The sequence below is a fragment of the Lepidochelys kempii genome, chromosome 1, assembly GCF_965140265.1.
Source record: "Lepidochelys kempii isolate rLepKem1 chromosome 1, rLepKem1.hap2, whole genome shotgun sequence".
Taxonomy (NCBI): domain Eukaryota; kingdom Metazoa; phylum Chordata; order Testudines; family Cheloniidae; genus Lepidochelys; species Lepidochelys kempii.
The window spans coordinates 238,104,558-238,127,506 of record NC_133256.1 but is presented as its reverse complement, the minus strand read 5'-3'; the positions used below and the strand labels follow the sequence as shown (position 1 = coordinate 238,127,506).

The 22,949-nt window shown below is 41.0% G+C and overlaps 1 pseudogene; it reads left to right on the top strand.

The window, feature by feature from the left end:
• Window positions 1–1,161: 1,161 nt before the first annotated feature.
• LOC140908040 (perilipin-3-like) lies at window positions 1,162–5,539 on the top strand (annotated as a pseudogene).
• Window positions 5,540–22,949: the final 17,410 nt, after the last annotated feature.

Genomic DNA, 22,949 nt, shown 5'->3' with positions numbered 1-22,949 from the left:
AGGCAGGCTGTGGAAGCAAAGTGAGTTCAGCTGGATGACAGTAAAGACCCAGGAGTGTTAATTGGAATTACATTTGGGGAATAACTCATGCCCAATCTCTGCAGTCCCCAAGGGATTTGCATTCTCCAATTGGTCAGGAAAGTAAAGCCTTCTTTTCATTGATTCCCTGAACTGTCAGTCTTGAGTATTTCACTCCCTCCCCTCACAATTACATCACCAGGAGTGTATAAAATCTGACCAGGTGGTGAATGGAGTAAAGCAGTGTCTGGAGTACTGAGAAAGGTAAGTGAGTTGGTTTGGTGCTTGTCCTTGAAGTAGTAGGACTTGTTGGTAATAAGGATTTTAGTCATTTTTTAAAAATTGTTTCTACAATTCCTTGGTCAGGGCTTTGCAGTTATGCTGCTAAGAAATGTTTAGATGTGTAAGCGTCTGTATTAAGAAGCTGTGGGTGGGACAGCAGTTGGGAAGCTGAGTCTGGGAAACTTCATGCTTGTTGGCCTTAAGCCCCTTAGCTGGTGAGAGACAGGATCACAATTTTAAATTTTTTTTCTGCAGTTAAAGCTATTAAATGGCCTTTAATAATGATACTTACTGCCTTTAATGGACTCAGGAAAGTGGACGGTTTTGAACCTCTCTATGCCATGAGAAGGAATCCTCCTGCTTCCTTTCTCCTTAGCTGCAGTAGAACTGCAATTGTCACTACTCTTATTTTTTTAAGCAAGAAATATGTACTTAGCTCACTAAAGAGCTAATGACAGGTTTCAGAGTAACAGCTGTGTTAGTCTGTATTTGCAAAAAGAAAAGGAGTACTTGTGGCACCTTAGAGACTAACCAATTTATTTGAGCATGAGCTTTCGTGAGCTACAGCTCACTTCATCGGATGCATACCGATGAAGTAAGCTGTAGCCTCACAAAAGCTCATGCTCAAATTGGTTAGTCTCTAAGGTGCCACAAGTACTCCTTTTTCTTTTTTAAAGAGCTAATGTTCCTCTAAATATTACTACTTTGTTAATCTGCTAATGGCCCTGCCATTTCTTCTGCTCCTTCTTTAGAGCAGAACACTGCTCTTGTCTTTAGGATGCTGTAAATTTCTTAAGGAGAAGTTAACTTGTAACTTCAGGCCTTTCTTTCTTGCCCTTTTCAGGTATATCTGATTATACCATGACTTCTAATGGAAAAGACACCAATATGGCATCCCCAGAGCACGGGGAGGAGGAGCAACAGGTAGGTGCTTCCTCTTTAGCATTGCTAGTTCAACATGTGAATACAAAAGATAACTGGCTGGCGTCTGGTAGCGGGCTTCACATATGCCCACCTCCATGTCTAGAGATCTATTCAGTTGCTCTTCCAGAAGCTGCAAAATAGCTTGGCTTATAAGGATGTTTAAAAATTCTTTTTGCTTTAGTTAAACTTGTGATCTGGTTTCAGTTCTCAAAAGCAGCTGTTGGGCCTCTTAGCTCTTCAGGCTTTCACACCATTAAACAATCCTTTGACTGGGGAGGCAACATGTCCAAGGGTATAAAAAGTAATGGTTCAGACCCAGTTTAGAACATTGCTTCCCTGACTCACTGTTCTGTCCCTTGCCTCTCTAGAATGTCTTGAGGAGGGTGGCTAGTCTACCTTTAGTCAACTCTGCCTATGATCTGGCTGCCACTGCGTAGGCTTCCACCAAGGAGAGCCATCCCTATGTGAGGTCCATCTGTGACATGGCAGAGAAGGGAGTGACGTCCATAACCAACGTTGCAGTAAGCAGTGCACAGCCACTTGTAACTAAACTTGAACCTCAGGGTGAGTGGCGCATATGCAGACCTTTCTGTTTGTATGGTACAATTCCTTGACAGTAGGATCTCAACACCCAATTGGGAAGCTTCCATCTCTAAAACCGATATAATGAAAATCGGTATGCCTGCAGTACTGGAGGACAGACTGGCAGCAGGGTTGGTGTGGTGATAGGAATAACACAGTAGCCTGTGGATATAAACTAACATTTGCTAGAGGATAATGAAGGGCTTTGCTTACACTAATTACTACTGCTGAACTTGTACTCACCTTCACTGTAGCTAGGAGGTGAGATTAGTGCTCAGCCCTTTCCCTTTAAGGCGCAACACCCTTTGAAAGGTACCTAATTGCAAAATGAGATCCTCATTCTGTATCTTGAGAGGCTCAAAATGTAGTCTTTTATTGGACCAACTTCTCTTGGTAAGATTACCTCACCCACCTTGTCTAATATATCTAGACCAACATGGCTACAACAACACTGCAAACAGATTACAGCTGTTAAACTATTCTTAACTAGCTTCTTTTCGAGCTATTGCCTGATGCCAACAGCAATGGGCACTCCCTGACTTGCCTCCTTCATGAGAACAGTTAATTGGATTTATTGCAGCCAAGGCATTGCAAAAACTTATTGGTGCCTTCCAGAGGGATGAGTTAAATCTTTGATCAATCTTCAGAGCTGTAAGACTATGGAGTGAGATCCTTGCACATAGTCCATTCCCACTCTACCAAGAACATAAATCCCTCACCAGAAGAGGGAGCCTGTAAAGTAATGCCTAGCATGCTTGGGGAAAACAATTCTGCAGTAAGTATAGATGGGAGGAGAAAGTGTTCTGATGCTAGTTGGAACAATCTTGATTGAGTAACTGAATTAAGATGTATGGGAGGAAACCTGGAACTAAACTATTGAAGGGGACACTACTTTTCATGGAAAACTTTTACCAGAAAAGCTCATCTCTTGGGGGAGAGGGAGGAAATCCCCCTGAAGGTCTAGATTCCATGCAAGTGTGTAAATGTGCAGCACCTACAACCCAAACTGCTGCTGCCTGAACATATTGGAGAACCAAAGCTCTCATTACAGATGTGAGCCAGGTTCTGTACATATTACAGTAGCAAAATTGACCAATTAAGAAACTATGTCTCTCTAGTGATGACAGCAGATGAGTGTACTTCTGAAGTACCTGACAAAGTGGAGGAGACTCTACCAATCTTTCAACAGACTGCTGATAAGGTAACTTTCACCACCCTCGCTCTACAAGATTAAGTGTTTATGAAAGGGGTGCCAATAATGAGATGCTTCCTCCAATAGAGGAACACGCAAGACTAAAAGCAGTCAAGAGGTGGGAGCTAGTGTTTAAACATAACTCTGGTGCGGAGTTTAACAGCAAGATGCAGTTCTTCCCCCTGAAGATTTGACCTATGGGGCAGAGCAGGTGGTAATCCCCCAACCTCAATCTCTGGGTCAATGTGGAATTATCACTTTGCATTACTGTACAATAATGTCTTGAACTTTCTCTTACATCTGAAACACAGGAGTTGGCATCTTCCAGACTGACAGATGTCAAAGAGACAATGATCAGAATGGTAGATCTGACCAAAGAGGCTGTACAGGATGGTATGAAGACCACCAAATCAATGGTAACTGACCGCATGAGCACAGTTGTGGAATCAAGAATGGGCCAGTTGGCCATAAGTGGAATGGAAGCAGTGCTGGAGAAATCTGAAGAGCTTTTGGATCACTATCTTCCCATGACAGATGATGAACTAGGTCAGAACACATGAATGACAAGCTTATTTTAGCTTTTAAGATAATCCTCCCTTTGGGCCAAACTTCTCTAGGCTTCTCCTCAATCCTGCATCTGTCACCAAATTCAGGCTCATCCTACAGCATGCTCATATCTTAACCTGCAGTCTCTGCTTTTAGTTGGCAGGCATGTTGCCTGAATTTTATGGGATTACAAGTGGGGACAGGGTGGTACTGGAAGGAATTATGGGCATGACTATTCATTAGAAGTCAGTTTCCTTATCCAAATAAGCAAAAACTGGCTTAATCTTATTTAGTGGAGCAGTTACAGGTGGGCCTTTTTTTAAAGGCTGAAGTTACTTGATAGGTGCTAAAACTCCCTTGTTACAGGAGTTTGGCTTAAGATTTAACAGAAGATCAGTATGGCTTGTACTCCTTTCCCAATCTCTTAATTTGAGAGGGTGAACAACCTGAGCTTTCTTCCCTCTAGCTGAACTTGCTGAACCTGTGGAAGGTGCTGAAGTGTCTTCAGCACAACCACAAGAGCATCGGAGTTACTTCGTGCGTTTAGGTTCCCTGTCAACCAAACTTCGCCAACGTGCCTACCGCTATTCCCTAGACAAGATGAGACGTACCAGTCAAAACATCAGAGAGGCTCTTTCCCAGCTTCATCAAACCATGGGACTGGTAGGAAATAAACTAATTCTTAGGCTGATGCCCTCCAGGGTGGGGAACCCCTCTAATTCTGCCTGCACAGAATGTGGTACAATGAGGCTTAGACCTCAGTCATGGTTGTGTGCTATGTAACTAGACCCTTCTACTCTTGATGCATTGAGCATACCACTCTGTGGAGTGAAGGCTAGTTCATAAGCAGTAGAACTAGAATAAATGATGTGCAAGTGTCTGTTCTCAATATGCTTAATCCATTTCTAGATTGAATACATTAAGCAAGGTGTTAAACTTCAAGAAGTCCAAGAGAAGTTCCATCACATATGGCTGAGCTGGAATAGAGAGCAGCCAAAAGGCAGTGAGGCCAAAGATTTGGCAAAACCAGAGGTATGTATGGGGGGGGTCCCTCTGGTCTGCAAGGCCCAGAATATTGGCCAACCTTGCAGAGTGGCTTATCTTTGGATAAGTAGCTGATCTTAATTGGGTGACTTATTACAAAAGTCATCTATTAGCATAATAGAAATAGGTGGCTTCCTTGCTTAGACATCCCTAAAGTGACATCACACCAGCAAGGTCTGTGCCAAGCATGAATCTAAAGAGACTGCTTCTTACTTTTTTAACCTCAGCACAGCCTAAAAACTGATATTGTAGATCATAGGCTTGCAACTGGTGAAACCCCTGTTAAATAACTTGGATTAGCTCTGTTCTGACCCAGTTTACAAGGCTTATTGCCTCTGGTGTTAACCTCCATTGTCACAAGCTGCTTCCCTTGAAGGAGGAATTTGGCTTTATATTTCTCCTGAAAGAGTGCATGGCACACCCATTGCAGACTTTGTTGCAAGGTACTAATAGAAAGACCATTGGCTCCAACACCACCTGAGGCAGTGGCAAGTTTGATATTTATTTTTGAACATTAGAATTAAACTTCTACTTCTCCAACAGATGGAGTCTGAGACTTTGGCTATGTCCCGCAGCATTATCCAGCAGCTGCAGGATGCCTGCCAGATGCTAGTATCCAGCATTCAAGGTCTCCCCACCACCTTTCAGGATAAGGTGCAACAGGTGTATCACAACATGGAAGAGCTTCATGATTCTTTCTCCACTGCCCATTCCTTCCAGGATCTCTCCAGCAGCCTCCTGACTCAGAGCCAGGAGATGGTGACCAAGGCCCAGGAATATGTGGATGAGCTGATGGCATACATGATGGAGAATACTCCTCTGTCTTGGATTGTGGGACCCTTCACCCCATCGGGTAAGGTGTCTGCAGATTCCATTGAACCACAAAATCAAGAAAATGAGGCTGAGGAAGCTGAAGTTGCCACAGCATCCAAGTCTGAGGAGGCCTTGTGACCTAGAAACATAAAACTTCTTCTCTTAAGGAAGAAGGCAGAATTCCTTGTCTCCACAGATTCAGTCAGTCTTCCTTGTGACTCCATGTGTACTAGCACAGGTCTGCAGGAAAGACCCCAATGGCTAGTACTAGTAAGCAATGTGTGCCTCATCTCTAACTTCTGGAGGTGTTGTGACTTCTATAATAGAGATCACTTCTCAGCTCAGATACTACTTGTTTGTGTTTAATATCACTGTCTTCAAAATAAAATGTCACTGCATTTAAATGGAGGTCTAATCTGCTCTTTCTAAGAGGTGGTTTCCTGGTCTACAGTAGACATCTGTACCTGCAATTAGTCATGCTACATGCAGCCTTGTTTCTCAGTAGTAGCAACCCGTGGCATTGGTGCGTAGACACTTAGAGTAAACTTCCCAGGCATCTATATACCATAGAACCAAATCTAGAGCCTTAAAATTTCTAAGTAGTTCTAGATCAACTACTCACAGCTGTAAACATGCTTTAGTTTCTGGTTAAACTTACAACAGAGAAGTTACTTTTGTTGCTGTCAGATGGCTGTGGTAGAATTGCACTTCTAAAAAGCAAACAGTGCAGTTAAAAATCCTACCACCATTCTAGCCTAGGTTGGCCAGACTCTACCTGGATTGCTCCATCCTAGGGCAGGGACCAGGAGAAAATGAGGCAAAGGAATCCCAGGAATATCTCATAAAACAGGGCAGGCCTTAGAGGGGCTCTAAGGCATAGATGTCACAGCCTAAAACATTGGTTATTCTGTTTGGGAATGTGTGTAATCTTGAACACCTACAAAATCACTTGGAATCTGGATCAAGGCTGCATAAATCAACACTTCACAGCTGGAAATGTGGAACTCTATACCAGCAAGTTTTGCACTTAGACACAGCAGGCCCTCTAAAATCCACATCATAGGGTGACAAATACAAAGCTACCCCTTTGATAAGTCTGTTTTCAAAAAACAGTCTGGTGGTACCTTCTAAAGACTAGTTGGGCATAAGCTTGCCTGGGTAAAGAACCCACTTCAGATGCATCTGAAGTGGGTTCTTTACCCAGGCAAACTTATGTCCAAATAAATCTGTTAACCTTTAAAGTGTCCCTGGACTCTTTGTTCCCTTTTATCATCAGAGGGTGAATAATTTAGCTTTTCCCACAGCCTCAGATCTACCTGTCAAAGAGGAAGGGTATCAATGACTACTATGAAAAATACATAGTAAACCACATTGTAACATAATACAGATAAGGGCTTTTGAAGTTCAAATGAAGGTGGTACAGTCTCATAACACAGAGGATATGCACTCTGTTTAGTGCTCCACTTCCCCCCAGGAAAGTAAGCACAGAGACCCAATGTTTTTGGAGGTATGTAGGCATTGCTCCACTCACATTGCAGGACCCCCCCTGAGACCAAGTTCTGTTTACAAGTGATATAGGGATTTAGATGCTGGAGTCACTCTTTGACAATTAAACTTGCATTGCTGTCACATGGGTCTTGCAGAATAGTGCTTAAACACATTAAAAATAAAACTAGGCCTATCTGAAGAAATTTATAGTTCAATTTAAAACCTATGCCACACTTGAGGGTGCTATGATAGCTTGCTTACCTGTGTCCTAGGTTATTCCCAGCCCTGCAACTCCCTTGAATCATTTCTATGCTTTGTGCCTCTGTAAAAGGGGGTCACATGATGCCATTTGTAAAATGGGGATAACCATTCTCTGTAATGAAGTTCTCTAAAATCTGGTTAGTTTTAGTAACTAACAAAAGGGGGCCCAGTTGCAGCTGGGGCCTCCATGTGCTACTCTGCTGTAACTATTACAGCTGTGAACTTCCTAACATGCACAAGTAGTAAAGTTTGCATAGTGTAGCTGTACCCAAAAAGTCAGTGGGAGAGAAGTTGTTCCAGATGCGTTTTCTAAACCACTGTTTTACAGAGGGAAAATAGATCTAGTGGTTCTGGAATACCTATCTTCTATAAAAGCCAACATGAATGCCTTGCCTACACTAGAAAGGGAGATGCAGCTTATTCCAGCAGGAGAGTTTCATGACAGTATCATTTATGGCTTCAGCAAATGAAATAAGTAGGGCTGTCAATTAATTGCAGTTAACTCACACAATTAACTCAATCATGACTAAAACATTTAATTGCACTGTTAATAGAATACTAATTGAAATTTATTACATATTTTCAGAGTTTCTACATTTTCAAATATATTAAAACAATACAATGTGTACAGTGCTCATTTTATATATTTTTATTACAAATTTTCACTGTAAGAATAAAATAGTATTTTTCAATTCACCTCCAAGTACTGTAGTGCAATCTCTTTACCAGGAAAGTGCAATTTACAAATGTAGACTTTTTCTGTTTTGTTTTTGAGACAAATTATGTAACAATGTAAAACTTTAGAGCCTACAGCTCCACGCAGTCCTACTACTTATTCTGCCAATCGCTAAGACAAACAAGTGTGTGTACATTTACAGGAGGAGATGCTGCCTGCTGCTTCTTTACAATGTCACCTGAAAGTGAGAACAGGCATTTGCGTGGCACTTTTGTAGCTGGTGTTGCAAGGTATATATGTGCTAGATATGCTAAGTATTCGTATGCCCCTTCATGCTTCAGCCATCATTCCAGAGGACAATTTGTGACTGAACAACTTGGGGGAGAACTGTATGTCTTTGGCTCTGTTTTACCCACATTCTGCTGTATATTTCATGTTACAGCAGTCTCAGATTATGACCAGCACATGTTTGTTTTAAGAACACTTTCACTGCAGATTTGACAAACCACAAAGAAGGTACCTGTCATAAACATAAAGGGAAGGGTAAACCCCTTTAAAATCCCTCCTGGCCAGAGGAAAACTCCTCTCACCTGTAAAGGGTTAAGAAGCTAAAGGTAACCTCGCTGGCACCTGACCAAAATGACCAATGAGGAGACAAGATACTTTCAAAAGCTGGGAGGAGGGAGAGAAACAAAGGGTCTGTGTCTGTCTGTATGCTGCTTTTGCCAGGGGTAGAACAGGAATGGAGTCTTAGAACTTTTAGTAAGTAATCTAGCTAGGTATGTGTTAGATTATGATTTCTTTAAATGGCTGAGAAAAGAACTGTGCTGAATAGAATGACTATTTCTGTCTGTGTGTCTTTTTTGTAACTTAAGGTTTTGCCTAGTGGGATTCTCTATGTTTTGAATCTAATTACCCTGTAAGGTATCTACCATCCTGATTTTACAGAGGTGATTCCTTTACTTCTATTAAAAGTCTTCTTGTAAGAAAACTGAATGCTTTTTCATTGTTCTCAGATCCAAGGGTTTGGGTCTGTGGTCACCTATGCAAATTGGTGAGGATTTTTACCAAACCTTTCCCAGGAAGTGGGGTGCAAGGATTGGGAGGATTTTGGGGGGAAAGACGTGTCCAAACTATGTTGCTCGGTAAAGCCAGTTAGAGTTTGGTGGTGGCAGTGGATATTCCAAGGATAAAATTAATTTGTACCTTGGGGAAGTTTTAACCTAAGCTGGTAAAAGTAAGCTTAGGAGGTTTTCATGCAGGTCCCCACATCTGTACCCTAGAGTTCAGAGTGGGGGAGGAACCTTGACAGTACCAATGTGAGATTTCTAAAGCTAGCTACAGCACTCGACCCAAGGTTTAAGAATCTGCAGTGCATTCCAAAATCTGAGAGGAACGAGGTGTGGAGCATGCTTTCAGAAGTCTTAAAAGAGCAACACTCCGATGCGGAAACTACTGAACCTGAACCACCAAAAAAAGGAAAATCAACCTTCTGCTGGTGGCATTTGAGTCAGATGATGAAAATGAACATGCATCGGTCTAAACTGCTTTGGATTGTTATCGAGCAGAACCTGTCATCAGCATGGAAGTATGACCTTTGGAATGGTGGTTGACGATGAGGGGACATATGGATTTTTAGCGCATCTGGCATGTAAATATCTTGCGATGCCGGCTACAATAGTGCCATGTAAACACCTGTTCTCATTTTTAGGTGACATAAACAAGAATCAGGCAGCATTATCTCCTGCAAATTGTAACCACATTTGTTTGTCTGTCTGAGCGATTGGCTGAAATAGGACTGAGTGGACTTGTAGGCTCTAAAGTTTTATATTTTATTTTTCAATGCAGTTTTTTTTGTACATAATTCTACTTTGTAAGTTCAACTTTCATGGTAAAGAGATTGCACTACAGTACTTGTATGAGGTGAATTGAAAAACACTATTTCTTTTGTTTTTTACAGTGCAAATATTTGTAATAAAAATATAAAGTGAGTACTGTACATATGAAAATGTAGAAAACATCTAAAATATTTAAATAAATGGTATTCTATTATTTTTTAACAATGCAATTAATTTTTTAATTGTTTGACAGCCCTAGAAATAAGCTATATTTGCAAAGGGCTTTCCCCCCAGCATATCTGCATCTATACAGGGTCTTTGGGAGCTCTGCATATAACAAGAGATGTTTTCACTTCTTGAAAATTTACCTTTTTTATTTGGTTTATCATAATTCCAAAACACTCTAGGGTTTGCCTTAACTCGGGAAAGGTTTGAATTTGCTTCAGACTGAGCTAAAACCAACTTTTTTTTTTCTTAATATAGATACAGGAGCCGAGGCTAAAAATTGACCAGCTAATACGTTAAAGATGTTGCCCTGCATCTGCACTAGGAAAATAGCGGAGTTTAGGTCACTTAACTAGTATGCATTAGGTTACATGGGTCCAACCTAAACTCAAACTTTTTCTAGTTATTTTTTTCTCCTTTCTTCTTCCACAGAAGGTTGGGGGAAGAACTGGTAACTTTTCAGGGAAGAGAGAGGTAGGTGTCTCGGGATAATAGTTATGGAGTTATTAAAGGTAGTTTATGCATACATAAGGAATTCTGCAAGGTTAATAAATATCTTGTCTAGTCTGCCTTTTGATGGCATAACTGTCACTTAGGAATGCTGTGCCAGCAAAAGCACCCTGTATAGAGATACACTGTTAAGCTGATTATCCATTATGCTCACCAAGTCATTTTCACAGTTGGTGCTTACCAGAATAGTCCCCTATCTTGGAAATATGTCAAAATGGATACTATTTGCTTGCACACAGCTTACCAAGCAATCAAGATCACTCCGCATCAGTAACCCTCTTCATTATTTATGCTCCTCCAGTCGTTAGAATCTGCAAATTTTTTCAGTAATGACTTGGGGCTTCATTCAAAGAAAGTTAGGGCATTAGAATGCTGAGCATTTGCAATGCTCAACTTTTAGGGGCCTACACAATCACAGGAACACCACTGCAATCCACAAACAGGGATGCCAGAACAGGGCGGTGGGAGGGGCCAGGAGGTCATGGCTCCATCACTTTTTACTGGCCGTAAGGGCGGGTGAGGGGGCAGACAGAAGTGAGTGGGGGATGGGGTCGTGCAGGAGGGGGAAGGGGCGGCCTGGGGGTCGGCACCACAGTTCCAGTGCCAATGCCTCCCCCCTACTTTTAGGCTTTGTGGACAGGAGTAGCAGAGGCTTCCTAAGTTAAGCATCTAGGCTCCCCATGCAATGAAGGGGGAGAGCTAAGCACCTTAGAATTCAGTTCATAGGAGCCAGTGCATTAGGTGGGGAGCCACCTAAGTTAGTCAAATAGGATATGCTGGTAACGGGTATGTGTCATAAGCCACATCCCTCTAATAGGCATAAATGCCTATCTCTGCTAGTGCTCCACGACTGAGCGCCCCTGTCATGAAATCAGTTGTTTCTAGATTGAGTGATTAGAGCCGGGAGACTGGACACTGTATGCTTTACACCCAACCCCGCCAGCTGGATGCCCTACTCACCAGGCTCCACAGTCATTCTCTCTCTCTCTACCCCAGTGACTCTAAGTATTTATCCACAGTAGAACAGCTTCAACTAGTCATACTGGATACATCACTGGCATGGCCAAGGACTAATTATTTGTCGTAATTTGCTGAAATTTCCCGACCTCTCCTTATTTTTTCCCTTCCCACTGTACAGTTAGTAAAATTCCTACCACTCTTCCTAGCACAGGTACACTCCACACACCATATGACAAGAGTGCCTGTCTGACTCGTATCTATAGAGAAACATTAATAAAGACTTCATGGGGGTGTATCTCATCAAACAAATGCTTCCACACACAGCCAGCACTCAAGGAGCTCTCTCCTACAGATGATCATGTAACGTGAAATGTTATTCCTGTATTGTATGTATCATCAAAAATGTGTTAACTACTTATGCTAAACAATTTGTTCCACCTTGTACTTAGCTGTGACACTGAGTACGTTTCCTGAAGCAGAGCTCTGTGTAGCTTGAAAGCTTGTTTCTCCCACCGCCAAAAGCCGGTCCAATAAAAGATAGCACCACACCCACCTTGTCTCTCAGTGGCATTTAGCCCCACAATTCCACACTATAGTACTCTTGAACACTTGTAAATCACTTGGATGCTCTACCAAGGTTGTGTGCTTCAGTACTCAAGCATAGGAAATGCCAAAATAGAGGCTGACCATGCAATTCTAACCCTTGTGTGTAGCAGGCATTCTAAAACTATCACTTTGTATTGCCTACTAAGTAATCTAGCTTTTCCACAACCTCTGGTCTACCTGTCAAACACTATCACTCACTTGTATGAAATATACATAGTAACCATCATTGTGTAACGTTACACTAAACAAATGTAACAGAACTCTTTGACTTGCAAATGCAGCTGGCATATAGCTCTTTTCATAGTTCGCTTCCTTATGCTTCTGAACTGTACTTCAGAAGCAGCTGTCAGATTTTAAAGCGGAAGAAAGAAATTGTATGATATTTGGGTAATGATTAAATACATAGGTAAGAAATCTAAAGATAAGCTGGACATTTCTGTGAAAATAGTTAAACATAAATATACATGACTGGAAAAAGTTACAACTCTGTCAGGTTTAGAGAGAGGAGGGATAAATGCTATGTGATCATGTATGTAAGGCTGTACCACACTGCATCCATGTAAAGAAGATGCAGTTAAATCTGTAAATGTGAGCTTAATTTTGTCACGGCCTGATTCTCAAGTGCATTCTTTACATTCTTAATTGTGACTTTGCAAATATAGCCCATATTCTGTGCATTAATACACTGCCAACTCCAAGAAACCAAGCCTTCTGAAGAAAGCTGCACTTCAAGCTGAAAGCCAAGACAAAACTCTGGAGGGCATCTGGAAGAGTTGAGCAGGGTGAAGGAGTGTCATCCTGTGGATAAGACAGGACACTGCACTATGATTCAGGAATCTGAATTGCTATTCCTAGCTCTGGCACTAACTCACTATGTGACTCAGGGCAAGTTATTTCAATGCTTTGTGCCCCCATTTCCCATCTGTATAATGGGAATGATGACACTTATGAAGTACATTGAGAGCTCTCGGTTGCATATACTCAATAACTAGCCCAATGGGGCTTAGTCTCAGGTGGGGCCTCTAGGTGCTACCGGGCTGTAATTGTGAACTTCCCAGCAGGGGCACAATCACTATAGGAGTTTGCATAATGTAACGCTGCTCCATAAAAATCATAGACTATCAGGGTTGGAAGGGATCTCAGGAGGTCATCTAGTCCAACCCCCTGCTTGAAACAGGACCAATCCCCAATTTTTGCCCCAATCCCTAAATGGCCCCCTCAAGGATTGAACTCACAACCCTGGGTTTAGCAGGCCAACACTCAAACCACTGAGCTATCCCACCCCCCAGCAGATCCCATATGCTGAAAGCTGTGCCAGATGCAATACCTAAACCATTCCCTATTCTTAGGGGAAATGATCTAGCTGTTCTTAAATTCCTAGTTTCTGTAATAATCATCAAGAAAATATAGGAACCCCGCAGAATTTTTCATGTATGCATAAAGAGAAATTCCCCTGGCCATAAGAAAAAATAATCAAAGATACCAATGATCCACTCCACAACACACACTCCACCTTGCAAAAGAAGAGAGGAGAATAAATACTTGACTAAGTAAAGAGATTGAGTTTAGGGTTGGACCTACCTGACCTGACACATGCTGACCTAATCTCAGTTTAGATGGATGAGTTATAGCCTAGTCTTCTGCACCTACACTAAGAATAAAGATTGGCTTGTATTAAGTAAATCTAAATTAATACAACCCCTTTCCTTAGCCAAGGCAAACCCCACAGAGTTTTTTGGCCAAGATGTTTTGGAATTATGAGCCAAGTCAAAAAGATAAATTTTTAGGAAGTAAAATCATCTCCTCTTGGTATATGCAGAGCTCCCAAATACCTTCCCTAATTTGTCTCAAACATCTTTAAAAAATTCTACCCTGGCATAAGAGAAATGTCATACAACTTGGTTTATTTTTGGTAAATGTTGTTCAAAGACTTGTACACATGCTTAACTATTCACAAGGGAGGACCTTAATGAAGGACAATTATTTGCAGGACCAGGACCTTAGGCAATGGGGTTCAAAACACACCGATTGTGGAAGGCTAGCTTTAACCTTAACTAGAGTGAGACTAAGGTCTCTTGCTAAAAAAAAAATGGCATTAACACCCTACTACAAATAATTAGTATGATTAAAATGTATTATCTTTAGAACTTGTGAGAGACTAATGCCCCTTTTAAATAACCCAAAGCAAATCAGCTGGGAAACCAGGCATTGCTGCTCCTTCAGTGTCTATTCTTTGTTAGCAAGAAAAACAACTTCTCCTAATTAGCAACAGTTGCTAGGCAAAGTGTGGCAGCCAGGGTGATTCCAAATGAATGGGAGGCTGCTGCTAATCCCAGAAAAAGATAGTTAATTAAAATAATATGTGATGATTTAGCCTCTTCTTTCTCAGCTTGCTAAACTACTCATTCTTCATTCAACCTAGCAGAGTGCTGCTTTCTTACTGTTTTACTGCTAGCGTAGTGAAACAATGATAGTATTATCATGTGTTTGTATAGACTAAGTGGGGGAGTCACTTGTATAGTACAGATTTTGGTGTGCTTAAACAGGCAGCTTTGTGGTAAGAGTGTTGGTGGTAAATAGATTCCCCTTTTTACCTTCCTTTAGAGGTAAAGTATTTTACATAAAATATTCTGTTATTCTCCTACTCTTTTATTGGCTCCTAACCATGTCTTTTAGGTAACTTATTTCCAGATCTTTTGCATTGCTGCATTCTGTAATTAAAGGGATTGTGATATTCTCATTGTTATAAGAAGCATATGTTGAATAGCTTCTGTGTGTGTGCATGTCATATATATATGAGAATGTACTAGGGTGCTTCTTATATTATGTTTTCTTTTTGGAGGAGTTAGATGTAAGTTAGCCTTTCCTGGGACCATTGCCTGAAACTGTTGTTACCTACATGTCTGAAGTGAAATGGGAAGATCTAAAATTAGCTCAGATCATGGCTATATATAATGCCAAAAGCTAGAGGGACATGGTTATTGGAGTTACTTGCTATTTTTATGTCTACTGTAGTTGTATTCAAAGTGCTAGCTAAACCTACATCTGTTTATCTTGTTTTTCAGTTTCATCTGATTGGAGATGTCTTCCTAGACAAAAGAAAAAAATGAAGCAGGTAGGTGCCTTCATTAGGAGTTTAGGCTTCTGTACGAGGGATACTGATCTGAACTCTTTGGTGTCAGCTAACAGGTGTATTGTTGTACTTAATATTATTTGTCTAATTAGAATGATTTCCAGACACTCATCATCATTGCTGTAGTCTGACTAAATGTTGAGGAGCTGGTTCTTCATTCACATCTACAAGTACAATGATTGAGCCATAATAAAATCTAGGCCTGGCAGTCACGTTTGTGAATAGCAATATTCAATTCTTAGGAGGGATAGCTCCTGGAAGACCTAATATTGCTCTTTGATCTGAATGACTCTGTGCTGGCTGTATGACCTAACTCTTGGAGAAACATGCAAGTGTGGGATGGAGAGTGAATGGGCTTATGTATCACAAAGCAGCAAGCCTATATATCTATATCTTTAGAAGGCCTGAAAGGCCTTGGTGTGATTGTTTGTTTTGTTTTGTTTTGTTTGTGATGCCTCCAAATGACTATGCATGGTTGATGGGCTTCTTAAATAAGTCCTGGCATTCTGATATTTCTAACGTTAAAAACAAGTAGAAGAATCCACCCCACCCCACCCCCATTTTTTTTTTCTAATTTGGATAAGACAAGGGAGGAGATCCAGACCCTCTTTGGAAATGTGATACAAAAGTAAAAGACACAAACCAGCTCTTCAAGAAATGCAACTTGCCTTCAAAGTTGCAATATGAATACTCTCACCTTGGCAAAAGTGAAAAGGAAGCAGAATAACATAACTCATTTCTAGCTCTTTTGATGGAGGTGAGAAGAACCAAAAACAACAACAAAAGTAAAACACGTGTTCAGGCCTTCTTTGTAAAGATGATAGAGAGGCAAAAAAGGACACACAATTTTTAACAGCTATCCTTTGCAAAGCACCATCCAAGTAGCAATATGAATGCTTTTACATTGGCTAGTACGTCCTCATGGTGTAATGGATCCTGATAGTGGAGACCTAGACTCCTGAAGTACCTTGACTAATTTAATAGAATGAGTTTTCAGCCTATAGAGTCTCCTATGGTCAATATCTCCAACAGCTTCAAAGGACTGATCATGTGGAACATAGTCACCATAGTGAAGGTCCTTCCTCCAAGTCAATGGCATGATGCTTTCTTTTTGTAGGATGTATTCTGCGAGGTCCTCAGTCAGGTCTTAGTCTATGCTACCCATGATGTGCTTTCATCTCCAAAAAGGAGCATCACACAAACATCCAATTAACCCATGATCCTGCAATCAGTGATACACTACTAGTTACAACTACACTTGAACCTCAAGGTGAGTGAACCCCAGGATGAAGTTGGATTTCTGTACCTAACTTAGAAGTGAAGCATGAGTACTGCTGTCCATGTGGGAAAATTCTTGAGGTCCAATGTATAGTCTTAAAGGTCTGAGATGCGGCCATTACCCTCACTAATGGAGAGGAGAGAGTACTACTGTTTGTGTCTTGCTGGAGAATGACATAGCTTAATTGGTTCCTATGCATGGAAGGGTGTCATCTAGGCTACCAGGGGAATAATACCCAGGTTGAGGTAGGAAACAGAACCTTGGAATTTACTTTCCTGTTGATGTTTTGTTAGGTAAAAGATCTCTGAACTCAAAGTAACCTGACTTTTGTCACAATGGTCCTCAGACAAGATCTGATTTTTTTTTTTAAATGGATTTTGCTTCTTGTTTATACTTGGTGCCAGGTGTAGTTGCAGGAGCTGGGCTACTATCGATGCATCACTGTCCATCTGGTCTCTTTATGGATCAAGTAACTTTGGAACAGCTAGTGAGTCTTATGAAACTTGCTGGAATTCTCCAGACATGGAGAAGCTGAGCTTTTGTGTAGGGTGCATCAGCCAGAAGCCCTACAAAAAGCCTTACCTAGATGCAAAGCTGTAAAGGAAACAAGAATAATCATGGCCTAGCTGAAGGGGCTTTGGACTGGAACTTGGGAGATGAGGGTTCTAGTTCTGAGTGCTGACGTGATTTACCCAAGGTCACCCCCCTCTTTGCATCTCTTTCCTCCCCCTCCTTTTGTAAAATGTGATCCTTGCCTGCCTTTTCATCTGTAGATCTCAAAACAGTTTGCAAAGTACTCAGAGCTCAATTATCAGAGGGGTAGCCGTGTTAGTCTGGAACTGTAAAAGCGGCAGAGTCCTGGGGCACCTTGTAGACTAACAGAAGAATTACGTATTATGTCTGTTAGTCTATAAGGTGCCACAGGACTCTTTGCCGCTTTTTCAGAGCTCAGTGTTACCTTCCTTTTACGTTTAGATTTCAAAGCTCTGTCCTGACTATTATAACCCTGAGATCACAGCAGGGTTGTGGATAAAAACTTTGTAACTGTGGAGGTGGGATAAGTATTTTTGCTTCATTAAATGAATATTGCAATATTTGGCTTAGATTGGAAGAGATGAGACCATGTTGCCTACAATGCCATTTCCTGGAAGTGTCGATGTGTTGTTGATCTTTGTTTTGTCAGCTTATTCTTAATATGCCCTTGAAAAGATCCTAGCAGGAATTTGTGTTAAGGCTGATATTGCTGGATCTTGTGAACTAGAACATCTGCAATAGTTTCTGTTTTATGGTGTGTGTGTGTGTTCTGTCTACACAACAGTAAGAATAAGGCAAGAACAGAGCCACAGTTGGGTTCCAAATAACTCTTTGCTAACTATATACAAACATACAATGCCTAGCTAAATATATACACTTGGCAGATGTTGAGATTCAAAGATAAAGCTTTACACCATTAAAACACAAATAGTCAGCAAGACCTATCAAAGTATACAAAGTAAATATCTTCAAAACAAGCTTTAATAAGTTTTCAAGCAGCATTTTTATATCTGTAAATTTTGATTATCAATGGAAATATTTTTTTGTTGATCGGTCTCGGTCTCTCTCTCTCTCTGGTGAAATTGATATTACACTTATCAATAAAAATCTAATCCTTCCAAGCCTGAATGAGACAGGGAGGCCCACTGCAGGCTCCCAAATTATTTAAAGGGATACTACCCAATTCCTGTACATTCTACTGCGGGCTTATTATGTGTCTGCAGGCTACTGTGGCTTATATCTTTTGCCTGATTGAAATACAGGGTAAAGAGTTCTTTTTCGAGATAGTATTTTTAAACTGGGAATTCTGACCTCTTTACAATGAGAAGATCACTTGAAAAAGGATATTTACAGCTTCCTGATGGAGAATGCACTCTTGTTCCAGCCGTAGAAAGCCTTCATGACTACTTATAAAACTGTAGAGGCTTTTTATTTGTGTGTGTTTGTAGCAATGTAATCTTAGGTCACTTTGTTTCTTGTGATGGGACCTAATCATACAGGCCTCCAAAAATGTTTTCCCAATCTACCTGCCAGATTTGCTACCCCATCTCATACAGATGACCTTTTAAAATTTACCATGAAATATGCAAAAGTGAAAATTGTATCTTTATATGTAGTGGGTTTATTTATTATATCTAAAATGTACAAAAACACTTAGCAGCAATCTCATTTTCTTCGTATGTATTGGAATTGTACAGGGAAACTACGTGTGTTAGAAGTTCTCTTTACACCATCAGCTAGTTTCTTACTTCCAGTATACTCAGGTGTCATATTCCATGGTGCAATCCATACCAGTGAGGGGTTGTTACCACCTGTGTGAGTGGCCCAGTGGGAATAACAAGTCGATCAGCGATCAGGTCAGACCCTGAGTGTCTGTGTATAGCTGCAGCTCTGACCCCAGCAGCTTGTCAGCAACACTCCAGTCACACTCTGGATTCCATCAGCCGTGGTTACTTCTTGCAGGGTGGCCCCAACACACTGCCAGTCCCACATTTCCCCCCAAATGTGTGTTCTGCATTGCCCAGCCCTCTCCTGGACAGTTGAGCTATTAGAGGTCCATTGCCCCTGTAATGGGTTAATATTCAATAATTTGCTACTTTAATTGGAGTTAAACAGTTCAGTTTAAATACAACACTGGCTTAGTTGTAATTAAAAAAATAAAACAAGTTTATTTAACTACAAAGAGATTTTAAGTGAGGACAAGTATAAAGCGTTAAAGCCAGAAATGGTTACAAGAGAAATAAATATAAAACACTTTCTAGTATCTACAGCTTAGCAAACTAGACTTGGTTCAGGGAAAAATCCTTACTGCAGTTTGTCAGCAATGTTCCCAGGTCAAGATGTCTTTGCCTCCAAAGTCCAATGGCAGGTTAATTTGTCCTCTTGGGTCAGAGTAAGAGATGGGAGGGGTAGAGAGTCTCAAGAACCTTGTTTACTACTTACTTGTAAATTGAGGGAGACACACATTCCTTTGTTTAGGATAGATATATTTAACAACTCTTGCCTAGTCAGGGCTTTGTGGGTGTGGACATGTGCTCACATCATCATCATTCAGAAATTCATAACTTTACATATAATGCTATTAAATAAAATTAGACTAATACAGGCATGTTTCTGCTGGGAGTAATTTGTTCAGGTTTGAAACTTCTGCTAGTAAATGACTGAACCCAATTTTAGGTACTGTTCATAATCATCACTGTCCGTATGACTTCTTAGAGTCAAATATCAATTTCAGCTTGATAAGAAAATTATTTTAAAAGCAGCTGTCAAGGCTGATTCCCCACTCTGGCACTTTGAGTACAGAAGGTGGAGGCCTGCAAGGATTCTAAAAACTAATACTGGCCACTCCAGGCTGGTATTTAAACTCCCAAGGTCACAGTTTCTCCCTGATCTTGGATGGGTAAATGCTGCCACCACCCAAGTGCAAAAAACCCCCAAACCCTTGGGACCCAGGAAGGCGCACTTGGGAATTCCTCCCTGTGGGGTGCCCTTAAGCCCTTTCACCCCGCCCAGCGAAAAGCTGAGGGGAAAAAAACAAAAGAAATCAGCTGTGTTGCCACCAGCTAATTAAACAACGTGCACAAACCTCTTAGGACACCAAAAATCCAATCCTGTTCTTATAAAAGGTAAATTTTATTAAAAACAAAAAGAAAATACATCTGGAACTTAGGCTATTGCTAGGTTTAAAAACCCCACTTACAAAAATTAAACATCAACAATAACCTTCTTGAGGTCCAGCTTAAAGGTTACAAGCAAAACAAAAAGCATTTGGGGTTAGCACAGGGGAGTCCACAAGCCAATAAGAAATAAACCTACTTGTGTCATTCTAAACATTCCTGATCTACTTACATATCTGTGTTGTTAAATAAGTAGTTCTAGATATTATCTGATTTTCATATCTGGCTTTAGCTTCTCATAGCATAACTGCTCCCTGTTCCCCTCTTTCCTGGAGAACAACGCACAGGCAAAGGGAAGTTTTTTTTCCAATTTTAAAAAGTTCTAGCCCTCCCATTGTCTCTTTTGGTCAGGTGCCCACTCCTTTCCTTTTACCTGTGGGCTTGTTAATCCTTTACAGATAAAGCAAGTAAAGAACAGCTACTAAGAGGCATTTTATGGCTGGCTGGCTGGGAGCCCATAAAAGGTAGCTACCCTCTCTCCCCCCCCCGCTTTCATTTATCACACCGGCTGATCTAGCTTGAAGCTAAATATTAATTCACTGTAGAAATGACCTGTTTCAGTCTAAGATATGGGGTAATATTTCTAAAAGTGATTTAGCAATATGCAGCTTAAATCTCCATTGGAAGTCCATGGTATTTAGGCACCATTGACAATTGTATCCTGGATTCTTTTTCAGTTAGGTTTTTTTTAATCTCACAGGTATTTGGTTGTCTGAAACATGCCATTGGTATGAGGCAAAGGGGAAGCTCACTGCACTCTGTCATCTTTAGGAGACCTGAAACAAAACCTTGAAAGAGAAATCGCTAGAGAAAATGTAAGCAAGTAAAATATACACATTGCTTGGAGGGAAGGAATGACTGCTGAGTGCTTTTCAATGGCTGAATACTTCAATGCTACTTACTTCAATGACCCAAGTAAGCTAAATTTATTGTAAGAGGAAACATGTTAACTGATTCAGGTCACCACGGTGTAGTTTAAAACAGCTCTAGTTGATTGTATCAAATCACCACTGCAGTGCAACAGTGCTATAACTAAATCCATTTTGCTAAACAAATTACTTTATAGGCAAGACAATTTAACGCAGATAGAGAACCTGCTAAAGGACATATTAGCAGGCAGCCAGCAAAAATAATCCCCAAACTGTTTTTAGATGAACCTTTAGCAATATACGCTAATAAGAGAGTTTGTGGGAATATGACATACTGTTATGGTGCAGGGGATGGAGATTCTGGGACATGACACTAAACGGTAGGATAGCACTAAAGTGGTATTTGGTGTAGTGTGTGTGCTCTGCAAACTAGTGTGCTCATTTTCCCCGAGTCTCTTCATCGAACTTGCTACTGTACTGTTAAGCTGCCTGCTTCCTGTGCACAGATTGTCCTCTTTAGGGGCTTTGGAATGCCGTGAGTTTCTGCTCATGGCATTTTTGACTTAATTCTCCCATTTATGGGTCGTGGTGTTGGTGGGTGGCAGGAGGAGAGAAAATGTTTGGACCTTGCCTAACCTTGAAATAGGAGGGGGATGGGCTCGATAATATCCTAGAGGGAGCAGCAGCAGCATTGACCCGATAAACCTAAGCCCTGTGGAATATGGGAAAGTGCAGCCCACCCTACTGTCAGCCCTCTCAATCAGCCAACATCCAAATGTGGAACTCGGTGTGTGATAAAGAGCCAAAACTGGGGGGTCATGCAAAATTTATGTGGGAAACTTAAAATGATGTGGGCTTCCTTCCTTTATTCTGAACTCTTTCCATGAGCTTCAGCTTAGTGATTTGTTGTCTCGGATATAAATCCGTTAGTGAGGATGATGCCAAGTTAGGGTGGAACACACATAACTTGCGGAGAGAAGTGTGGTAGCTTAGCCCCACCGAAGAGGATGAATGGAAAGGGGTGTTTGTGCTCCTGGGGAGGAGGGCAGATGTGGACAGTTTCTTAAATTCCAATTTTGAAAATACAGAGGATTGAAAAATTAATAAGAAACAGAAAAATGAAGGAGACAAGGCTAAGGGTGTTGGATAATACACTACCCAGGTTGATATTTGTGTCTTCACAACCTTGGACCTGGATGGATTGTCTGAGTATACTGTACCCTTGTGTAAAGGTACAGTTAGCTGTAGAGAGAGTGCCAAGTTTCTTTGGTTTCTAGGAGTTCAGTCTGTGCACATGTTCTATGAAGGGGATCCAGTTGTTCCTATTTAATATATTTGTTTTTCCATAACTAGCATATTCCCTCATTCTCATTTGATAGGGTATGATACCTGGTGATACTGTCTCTCCTTCTTCCCCCTGCAGTGTGTGGGTTTGTATAATAAATGAGCACTTATCAACAGCTGGAAAATAAATTCTTTCCACATCATGTTATGCTGTTAAATTAACATCTGGTAAAACTAAAGAGAGGTTTTGGGGTCACAGTAAGGTGATGGCTGAAACAAGGGAAGAGCCAAATCTTCTAATCTTCCCCCAAGTTTGGGGGAGTCCCCATCAAATGTGAATAAATGAGCTGGTTTCACTATATTCCGAACTTCAATCAGAAATAGTCCCACAAATATTCTAGCCTCTTTAATGGGGTGTAAGGATAAATGACCACTTGCTATTCCTACAGAAGATGACTAAACCTGAGGAATGACAGGTTTCAGAGTAGCAGCCGTGTTAGTCTGTATTCGCAAAAAGAAAAGGAGTACTTGTGGCACCTTAGAGACTAACCAATTTATTTGAGCATAAGCTTTCGTGAGCTACAGCTCACTTCATCGGATGCATCCAAAGAAGTGAGCTGTAGCTCACGAAAGCTTATGCTCAAATAAATTGGTTAGTCTCTAAGGTGCCACAAGTACTCCTTTTCTTTTTGCGAAACCTGAGGAAGGA